The sequence below is a fragment of the Lepidothrix coronata genome, unplaced genomic scaffold (genome assembly GCF_001604755.1).
Source record: "Lepidothrix coronata isolate B3197 unplaced genomic scaffold, Lepidothrix_coronata-1.0 Scaffold80, whole genome shotgun sequence".
Lineage (NCBI taxonomy): Eukaryota > Metazoa > Chordata > Aves > Passeriformes > Pipridae > Lepidothrix > Lepidothrix coronata.
In genome coordinates this window covers 3,837,574-3,847,915 of record NW_016690260.1, presented here as the reverse complement: position 1 = coordinate 3,847,915, position 10,342 = coordinate 3,837,574, and positions in this window count along the sequence as shown.

The following is a 10,342-nucleotide window of genomic DNA, read 5'->3' as shown; positions in this document are numbered from 1 at the left end:
TGTAGGGATCGATGCATGGTCTCATGGCCAGTCTTCGCGAACGAAGATCCGGGAAAGGTCTCCACCCACATTCGTTACAAGCGCGCTGGTGATACAGGGCTTTGCAAATGCGGGTAAGGCCTTCAAGCCTGCGCAATGGATTTTTTAGGTGAGACACAGTGTGCACTGAACTGAGCCCACCCTTTAATCCTAAGGTTCATCTGCCAGGGCCGATGCTTCTGCACCCAGCAGCACTCAGAGGACTTCTGCTTGTCAGAAGAGCTGGGCAGTGGTGGCAATTTGCTACCACAGTGTGATGGGCATGTCCCATCCAAGGGACAGCAGAGGTCTGAGCAGAGCAGCCAGCTAACAGCTGTGATAACAGAGGTGTTGGAAATGGTCCACTGCTGCTGTGCTTTACCTGTTATGCATCTCTAAGGGCAGGGGTTTACTGGTGACTGACAACTAAGTGGGGTTTTCTGAAGGTAGATGTCCACAGCTGTCTGAGGTAAAGGGGAGGTGTAGGCAGTTTGACAAGGAAATTTTGCTTTAGAGGGGGTAGAATCTCTCTGTGGGCTCTGATGGCAATTTTGGTGAGATCTCCATCACATCAATGGAGTTTAGCCGCCTGGTTCACACAAAAACCTGCATCTTTACTCACAGATTTTACGTCTTGAACTGAATCACATCTGCAGGGCTCAGCAGAATCCGCTCTCAGCAGGAGATGCTCATCCAGCTCTGGGCTGGTTCATGTACCCATAAGCCAGTCCCAGGAGTGCTGTGAAAGCCAGTCTGCTATCCACAGTTTGCAGTTAACCTGCCTTCATAGCTGGGGTTTGGGGTATCTGTAGTCCCAGCTCCTTCTGGACATGTTCCTAGGAAAATCCTAATGGAGCATGCTCAGATGGTGCTCGAACCACTCAGTGAATGCCCTGTAAGACTGGCTGTGGCAACTCTATATGTTCCTGCAGGTAAACAACACGGGAAGGGATCAGATCTGGGCTGACTGTTCTATGCCAGCTGCTCTACATGGCAGACTGCATAGAGCAGGCCTTACTTCTACTAAGGCCAAAATCTGAGTCCATTCCCTGACTGAATCAAGCTACTCATTTGAACCTGGTCTTCTACCTCCTGGCTCTCTCCTGCAACCCTTAAACATTAGCATTCATTGCTACCTCTGTCATCATCCCAATGACATTCAGTTGCCTTTCAACAGAGTCTCAAGAGAAAGATGTTACATGGTAGGCTAAGATATTAGGTTGAACCTGAGTAATGTCTCACAGACACAGATTCAGCAGCTGGCCTCGGAGCTAAGTGTCAGGTCTATTGCCAGTCTCTGCCTGGCAGTAAGAGAAAGCCTAGTGACAGCTTCCTCCTTCCTGTCTGGGGGTTGAGCCTCAAGTTCACCACATGCCCCTGAACTTAGATAGAGAAATTATTTCTTGAAAGCTCCAACTCAGCTGCCACGACTGTGCATGAAACCAGTTGTCCTTTCTGGTTACTGCAGTTCCAGCGTGCAGCACTAGTGTAGGTTTGTTCTTCACTGTCTGCAGGTGCTGTCCCAGTGCCTTCTGTGCCTTGCACAAAACCAGGCATGACCTCTGCCCAAAGGAATTCCACTAGGCAGCGAGATGTCTAGCTGCTAGAAAATCACCTGCAATTATTCACACCCTCGAAATTGCAGGAGCAAAATGAGAGCCTGCTTTTCAAAATCAGGTCCATTATGTGTCTGCAAAGTATATAATCTCCACATAATTCATCAACACCATTAATCTAAACTCCTAGGTACTGAGCTCAATAGCGCATGTGTTTTCCATGTGTGTGTAATATCAAACAAACCTGTGTTTAACTTGTCAGAATATAATCAACTTCCATTAATTACTTCAGTATGAAGTCTCCTGTACCAATGGTTCTTCATACAATCACTCAAAAAGCTTTTATTGGGGAGCTAAACAGCTCAATAACACTAATTAATTGTGTTTCTTGGACAACTGAGATTGTATAAGTGGAAAGGTGGTTTTGGTACATTTCCCACCACATTGATTTTCGCATTTCTGGAACGCGTTTCCCCATAATAGTCATTAGTGCACAGAGAGAAGAGTTGGAAAGGTGCGGTAGAAGCACAGCATTCCTAAAATATGATTTGAGATTTGTACTGGATCTGCACTGTTTGCCAGAAATTCTAACTCTGGCAAATAACTTAGCCTTTCTAGGCTGTTTGCCCAATAGGCTGAGTGAAAAAAACAGCAAACCTAAAAATCTGCCAATATTTATGTACCAGTGTGTTATTCAATTGTTTTATTGTAGAGTAAAAGTGACACAAGAAAAAGAGGAGGAGGACGGAACCCAGCAGGTTTGGGGGAAAAATATGAAGCACTTGAATGTCAGTGTTAAAGAATTTTAAGACCTCTAATTAAACCACCCCAAAATTCACAAGTTCAACAAAACCAAAACAAGAAAGAGTGCAATTGCTCTCCTGGGGCTTGCAGGGCTTTACTTCTACACATATTTTTCTAATTCCACGTAGAGGAACAAAGAATGTGCTTTTCCCACCTGAGAAGTGTTGTTTGGTGATTCATGAAGCTTTCTCCCTTGTCTGCAGCAGAGGTTTCTCAGTTACATGCCCCAGGGTTGCACCGCTGCAGAATGGTAGAGAACTGGCTGGGAGAGGGATTGCCAGTGGGGAGGGCGTGAGGCCTGGGGAACATTTTGGATCATCAGGATATTACTTGGTGTCGTGTGTGTATGAATTTATATATCAGGAGTAAATGAATTGTTGCTCTCAATGGCACAGAAAAATAAATAAAAAGCCTCTCTCAGCAGGATTGTGAATGCTGGTTGTGGGTTTGGATTCATGTTTCAAGGCTCCATTCACTACTGGGTTTTATGTTTGCAGGCCCTCTCTGCAGCTCCAATGTTATCTCAAAAGCACCATCTTTTTGTCTACACAAAAAGAAGCACTCAAAATGCAAATCTGCTTATGCACAAGTTCCTAGCTTTTTGCCTTAGAAGTGCTGGCTCCCCCCTCAACATAAAATACAAATTCCCCTCAATGGAAATGTGTAGCACAGCCAGCACCTTGGTAAATCAAGATCAAAGTGTCCTTAATCCCTATAAGATTATTCTTATTCAGTAGCTGCTGCTTCTTTAGTAGAAAACATTGTCACAAAGAAGCCACCTGTGCTGTCCTGTGCCCCATTGAGCCAGTCCCTGTAAAAGTCATCTCATCCCTGGAAAAGCTTCATTTACTAGATGTATTTACTAGGATGTATTAGGAAGTGCAAGGAGGGAGGGAGAAAAGTCGAAGACAAACGTATTGTAATGGTTTAGGACTTTATATTTTCCCTTGGTCTAAAGGGTAGAGTTAATTCCAACCTGGAATTAACTGAGGAATGAAGTCTGTATTTTAATTCTCTTTGAAGAAAATAATAAAATATTTAATAAGAATGATTATCAGAAACTGGAACATCCACTGCTGTGTTGCTTTTGCTGGGAACTTGAAAAATACGAGAATTGGCAATTTTAAGAAATAGGGAAAAATCATATCTTTACATACAATCATATTGTAATTTCTTAAAAAACCAGTTATAATTCTTGATGTTTCATGCTTTTTCATTCTGACTATGGAGTTGATACTACATTCTCCAGGTATATTCTCCTCTCAAAAGCCATTTGATAAAAAGTTGCTGCCAACAGACAGACAACAGTATCAGTATTATGCATTGCTCCTGCAAAGATCTCATGAGACTTTTCTGCCATTTCCTTAAGCAAGTATGTTTTCACAAGTCAGTTTTTGCAACTCTTGTTAAAGGAGTAGAATCTTAATACAAGAAACTAAATGTTGATCTAAATAAAGAACTAGACTTGTAGTCTCCCTGAAATATTGGCAAGTGACAATCAGAGGCTCTTTAATCCTTGACACCAGGTGAAGGTAGAGGGGGGAATTCATGTTCAGTTTCTAGCAGGTAATGCATTATGTTGGTCAGATCTTTCAGGTTTAGGACATTTGACTGTTTTCCATCCTCCAGTGATCAGTAGTTTAATCCAGTAACCAGCTCCCATTAGCAGATATTCCTCTTTCCTACCTCGAGAGCCAAAGCCTATTTCTATCATGCTGTACTTGGATCCATTTCAGGTTTCATCATCCTCCTGAACATTTCTGTCCAGATATGTGAGTTCTTCGCATCCAGAATAGCTCATTCAGCACACACAAACAGCCGGACTGTCAGTCTTGGTAGTGAACACCTTGTGAATCATGTAGCTGGCAGAGAAAGGGGGTTGATTTTGCTATAGTCACTGGATTTGATACAATAGTAATAAAATTCTTGTCTCTTTTGTATCAAAAGTGACTTTGTCTCTCTTTGGCTAATGGAATTGCCCACGCTTGCAGAAAAAAAAATCTTATCGTAGTGAATGTATGCAAGACTCTTAAATTCTGATTTACTTTCCCATTTTTTATTTCTGGCTCAGTCTCCATCTTTGTATATAGCTTAACTTTGCTTTGCCTCCTGCTCCTAGTTTCCCTAGTTTTTTCCCTATCCCATAGTTTCTTTCTGAAGTGAGCTGCTCATACCTAGGAATGTATTCAAAATATCCCTTTGAGTCAACATACCGAGTCTTTACACTCCCAGCAGAGCTCTCCTTCTGAAAGATCCATCTTGTCACACAAGGAGCATTCCTGATGTTTTTTTGCAGATCCTGCCAGCCTGTGCACACTCACAGAGCAGCTCTGGGGATTCTCCAGCAGCAATTTTCTTGGCTTTGTGGCGTGGAGTGTGAATCCCTGCTCAGACGACAGGCATTTGTTTTCCTGTTAGTTAGCAGCAGTGACCGCAAAGCAGCCTGTCAAAAGGGTGTCAGGTAACATGTTCAGCAACCCCTTCTGAAGCTTGAGGCAAACTGTGAAATAATTTCTTCCCCTATTGGCATCTTTTGTGAAACTAGAATTCCTCAACATTCACCAGATGCTCTGGAGCAAGTGTTATGTGAAGCAGCTTATAGGATCTGTTCCCGTGTTTTTCTTTGTGGTCTGTCTGCCTGTGTCAGGCTCCAGAAAACAGTGAAAACATTCAGTCTCCCATGACATTGAGTAGAGGGAACATGGCCTAATCCTGCAACACAGCCTTCAGAAAGCTCTGTGCAGGAACTCCAGATTCTGCTCAAAACAAACATACCTTCTGGAGGGTTTCTGCCCAAGTATTTTCTATGGAGGCCAAAAGCACTTACAGATCCTTCAGGAGCTGTTCCATTGCACCTAGCTGGAAATTTCCTTGCTTTTTTCTTCTGACAATTTGGACTTTCATGTTAAATGTACATCCCTCTCTGTCAGCTTCCACATTTTTCAAGTCTGTTGTCTTCCATCTGGGAGCCACCTTTGTCCTTTATGTTAGACTCTGAAAGGCTGTGAAAGTTAAACAGCGTCCGATGGATGCCTGCCCGGTCTCCTTTGCTGGCTGCCTGGTGGGATCAGAACTCACTGTCCTTCCCCTTCACTCTTAGGCCTGGAATGTAAACACACCTCACAAAACCAGAGGAATAAACCAGCTGCTATTCACTCTTTTAACCATCTATTGAGCAACAGACCTTCATGGCATGTTTATAAGGCAGACTGCTGAAATGGAAAATCAGGGTGGAGAGGCGACCTCGAGAGGCCATCCTGCCTCAAAGTAGGATCAATTACCCCTATTTAATTCCTGATGAATATGTCTCTAACTTGTTCTTAAAAAGGGCTTCAATGAGGGAAAGTCTGCCACCCACACAGATAATGTATTCCAGTACTTCCCTATCTGATCCCCCTTCTGTTGGCATGTTCTACCCAGGAACTCACCTATTACCTCCTTTGCTGCAATTAAAACCCATTATTACTCAACTGTACTATGGTACAAAGAACAGATTATTCTCTTTGTGGCTCTGCTGACCACATATACCTGAAGATCATTACCTTTACTACACTTAATAACTCCAGATCAATCAGTTTTCCCTTCCAGAACATGTTTGCTCCTAATCTAATAACTGGGTGCCAGCTAGGTTGGTCCTTATCTCTTGTAACTGCGACCCCAACAAAGCTCAACCGAGCAGGAGACATTCACTTCCATTTCATATAGTACAACACCTACACATACGACCCAGTGTGTAATTTCTTTTTTCTCAATAACAGAATGGTTTTGGATCATCTTCACCTTGTGATCAGTCTTCATCTTCTGCAGAACTCCCAGCTACCCTCACCATGCCCTGTGCAGTCCATCCCTTTTGTTCACAGGTCCTTGCAATACAGTGGATGAATTCTGTTATTTTTCAGGCCATTTCTCCAATGTATCAAGGTAACTTTGAATTCTAACCCTGGCCTCTGAAATACTTACAAAGAACACCAAGTTGACAACAAAAAATGTAACAGGATTCTACAATGCAAGAGCTCTGCTTTTTCCTGCTCAAGACCACCATGGAGAACAGTGGAGAGGGGGAGCATGCCCCAGCAGCAGCAGCCAGAGGCCTTTTCCAGGCTATATGCCCTGTAGGAATTGGTTGTATGAAGCTAACAGCACATATGGTACAGCTGAGGAACCTTTACTTTATTTCTTCAGACAAGCTATTGATGAAAATACCGAACACAAGCCACCAAGGACAGACCTCAGTGGAAGTCCTTGATGTATACTTCCATTTTGACGATGAATGCCTAATAACTTCTCTGAGTTTTCCACTTGTTTTATACACTCTCAATGGCAATTTCAGCTCCATGATATTTCCTCTGCTTATTTATAAGATAGTCATATAAGATGTTGCCAAAAGCCTGAGTCCCAGTAGCTGTCTGATCTACTGCGAATCTTCCACACACGCGGTTTGCTCTACTGTCACAGAAGGAAATCAAATTGATTTATATGATTTCTTTATAAGAAGTCCATGTTGACTGTTACTTTCCATACCTTCTTGTCTTATGCACAGCTTGACTGTTCCTGCAGATCCTTGAGATGTCAGCCAACTGTCTGGACTTTGCCAGTTTGTCCCTCATATGGATGGGCAGCACATGTTTTGGAGGATCAAATGACACCCTAGCATAGTGCAAACAGCCAGATATAGGGCTGTTTATCCTGCCCTACAGGATCAAGAGCAGCTGTCTCTTACTGCCCCACTATTGTGAAGAAGTTGTGGCCAGGATCAGGGCACAGGTGAGCCTTCAATGTTTGTTCTGGTGGTTTCCTGGTTGATCTGCAGGGACTGAAGAAATCGGTGAAACACAGATGAAGGTGATGTGGCTGCATCTTAGAGCACTTTGCCCTCCTGTCTGGGTCAGTGCAGCAGTGCCTCAGGCTAGAGTGATGCTGAATCACCAGCACCCGAGGGCTCAGTGTGTTTCTGAGCTGCAGCTTCTCTGAAGTATAGTTCCTCCTTGAGCAATGGAAGCTATCAAAACAAACTACTGAAAGCAAGACATAGAAGTACTTTGCCAGAATTCTCAGTAAAAGGTGAAAAATGGAGTCTCTGGGATCTTTCATGCTCAAGTGGAAACCAGTATCAAAGTTCCATTGGTTTTGATGAAAGCAGAATTCAGGCCAGGGGCTGTGACATTTAAGACTTCACAGATGAAAAAATGATGACTCCTCCTGGTTCTACATGGGACTGGTTTTCTTTTCATTCTCATAGAACAGGCAAAAAAAATTACACTTGGCCTTCGGTTTCCATGCTACTATTTTGTTGCTGTTAAGGGAATGCAGTAAGAAGTAACTCAAGATTAGTTTACATAATAATGTTTCCACATGCCTGTATTTAATTTCTAGTTGTAAATCCAGGTTCTACCAAATCCCACTCTCATGCTGGTACATGTCCTTGTGAAACAGATATAGGGAATATTTGATGTTATAAATTGGGTATAGAGTTCCCACCCCAGCTGCCCATTAGGAAATCTCAAAAAGACTGCAACCTTCTTGTATTTTTGTTCCTGAAGGGGAATCTGATTGATACTTCTTAGAAGATGTTTGATATTGACTGCATTATACAGCAATGCCTATATAGCTGTTTTCACAGTAAACACGTTGCAAGTAGCCTTGTTTGAGATAGCAGTAAGAGAAATGTGGTCTTCCAGGAACTCAGACCATAAAGGAAAAGCTTTTAAATAAAAAGGTGAAAGAAGGTGGATAAATATGACTTCTAACTGTGTAACACTTCACATACTTCTAAGTGACAAAAGCATCAGACTTTCCAACTGAGTCTCTTCCAATTTGGCCCTGGGCATGGCCTGATGGGGTTATGCCAGTCTGGGCAGGCTGCTCTCAAGAAGACCTTTCTGCTGTCCACCTATAGACACCCTTCTCAGCAGATGTCAGCTTAAGGACTGTAGTCAGGGGTTTAAGAGACTTGAATTGACTAAGATTTTCTTTGCTCTACACCTTGAAGCATTGTGAGACACTGTTGGCTATCTGTTGGGGTTTTTTTCCTCACTTTTTTTGCCTGTGGTTTCACTGCCAGTGAAAGGTTGGTGCAAATCTTGGAGAGCTCTTGAGTTTTCTGGTTGCTATTACACTGCTTACCAAGAAATACATTTATTATTCCTGTTGCAATCTCTTTTTAGGAGATGGGGATGCCTTCTTCAGTCTGATACCCTTGCTTTCTCTCGCTTTCTCTATTATTTGTAATCAACATGCATGAACATCACATGGGTTCTTCCATTACCACAGTGGGTGTCTGCTCTCCAAGGTTGGGAAGTACTATAAATGCTGTGCTCACTATCTTAATTTTCTGTCTGAATGCAAATTCATTTCAATATCCCAGACTGCAGCAAAAGTCTCACAGTTTCTCTTAAACCTGATGTTTTTTGAAGGCAACAGTACACTGATACAAAAGTGACCCACAGCAAAAGCAGCATTGTGCTTGCTGAAATGATTCAGCATAAAACTAGTACTCTCAAAATGAAGTACTGAGATACAGACTTTTATATCCACAGGTCACCATGCAAAAGTGCTCTTATTTTCAAGACACTGAGCATTAAAAGTTCTTCCATGTAACTCTGGAGGGTGTATTTTCCCATCCTATACATATTTTTGAGATGGTAAAACCCTTTTCTGTTGTTTTAAAATGGGTTATATTAATATATAAACAAATTAATATAAATAGCCAAAAGGACATTTTTAAAAAGTCAGTAAACACAATTTGGAAACCTCAATATTTTAGTAAGTTTCAATGATTTCTATTTTGGTGTTGATGTCAATCTTTTTTACTATAATTATCTTACATTTTAGGACAACAAAAGTAAATCTGAAAAAACTAGACTACTTCATTAAAAAAAAAAAAAAGAATTGGGGATTTGATCATCTCCAAACTTTCTTAAAAGAAATCCAAAGAAATTAAACACAGTTGTCCTGTTCCACAAAATGTTTCCGGTTTGCTGACCTGGCATCTAATTCACAAAGACCTAGCTGAAATACTGCTGACCATTTTTCATGACTACACTGGCTGCCACTGAGCACTTGGAACATTTCAAAATCCGGTCACATATTTTGTGGCCATTTCACAAGATTCCCAAAGTTAAGATTCCCATTTTAAGGGCTGCCCAAAGCATGTACTTCAGTTATACACTCTCACTCCTTCCTATGAATAGAATTTTTCTCTGTATGTGAAGAGAGCAAACAGGAATAGGAAATCTACCATTGAAGAGGAGCCCATCTGTGCAGTCCAGTGAAGGCACTGAAGACCCCAGCGTGGTGCCTTTTGTTTGCTGGTCCTTTCTCAACAGGACAGCACAGGGCGGGGCTGTCTTGTGCTGCATCACTTCTGGATTTCTTCTGATTGTGAAGAGCACATTCTTTCCAGTTTTCAGGCCTGGTAGAAAAATTCTTTAAAAGGTGCAAGGAAGGAGCTTAAAACCCCTTAGAGTGAAGATTCTCTTCCTCACACCCGTTAGTATGAGGAAGGTCAGGCAGCTTTGCTGAACATTCTCAAGTCACAGGGTAATGAAACACCTTATCTTATGCCTGAACATGTACATCCGCAAATTCCTGGACAGCAAGAAGTCTTTCTTAAAGACACATTTCATGCTTCCTATGTGCTTCAGTGTGCTCCTCAGTTGATGTTGCAAATGAAGGCAGGTAGTGGAGGTCTGAGTGCACTAAATCTCTTTGTGGTTTTGGTCCTAATGGCTTGTTTCTTGAGAGTGTGGTTTCTCTTCCTCAACTTTACCTGTGTCAGATTTGGACATCTGGTCTCAGTAGCTCATTCTCCTGCTGCAGTCAGTGAAGAGGTGGAAGTGCTGCAGAAGGTGATACCTGCTCTGGGACACATGACCGAGATGAAATTTTAAATTATACTTAACATCAGATACCTACAGTTCCTTAAGTGCATCAAACTGAGTGTGCCACTTACAAAACTGCACTTC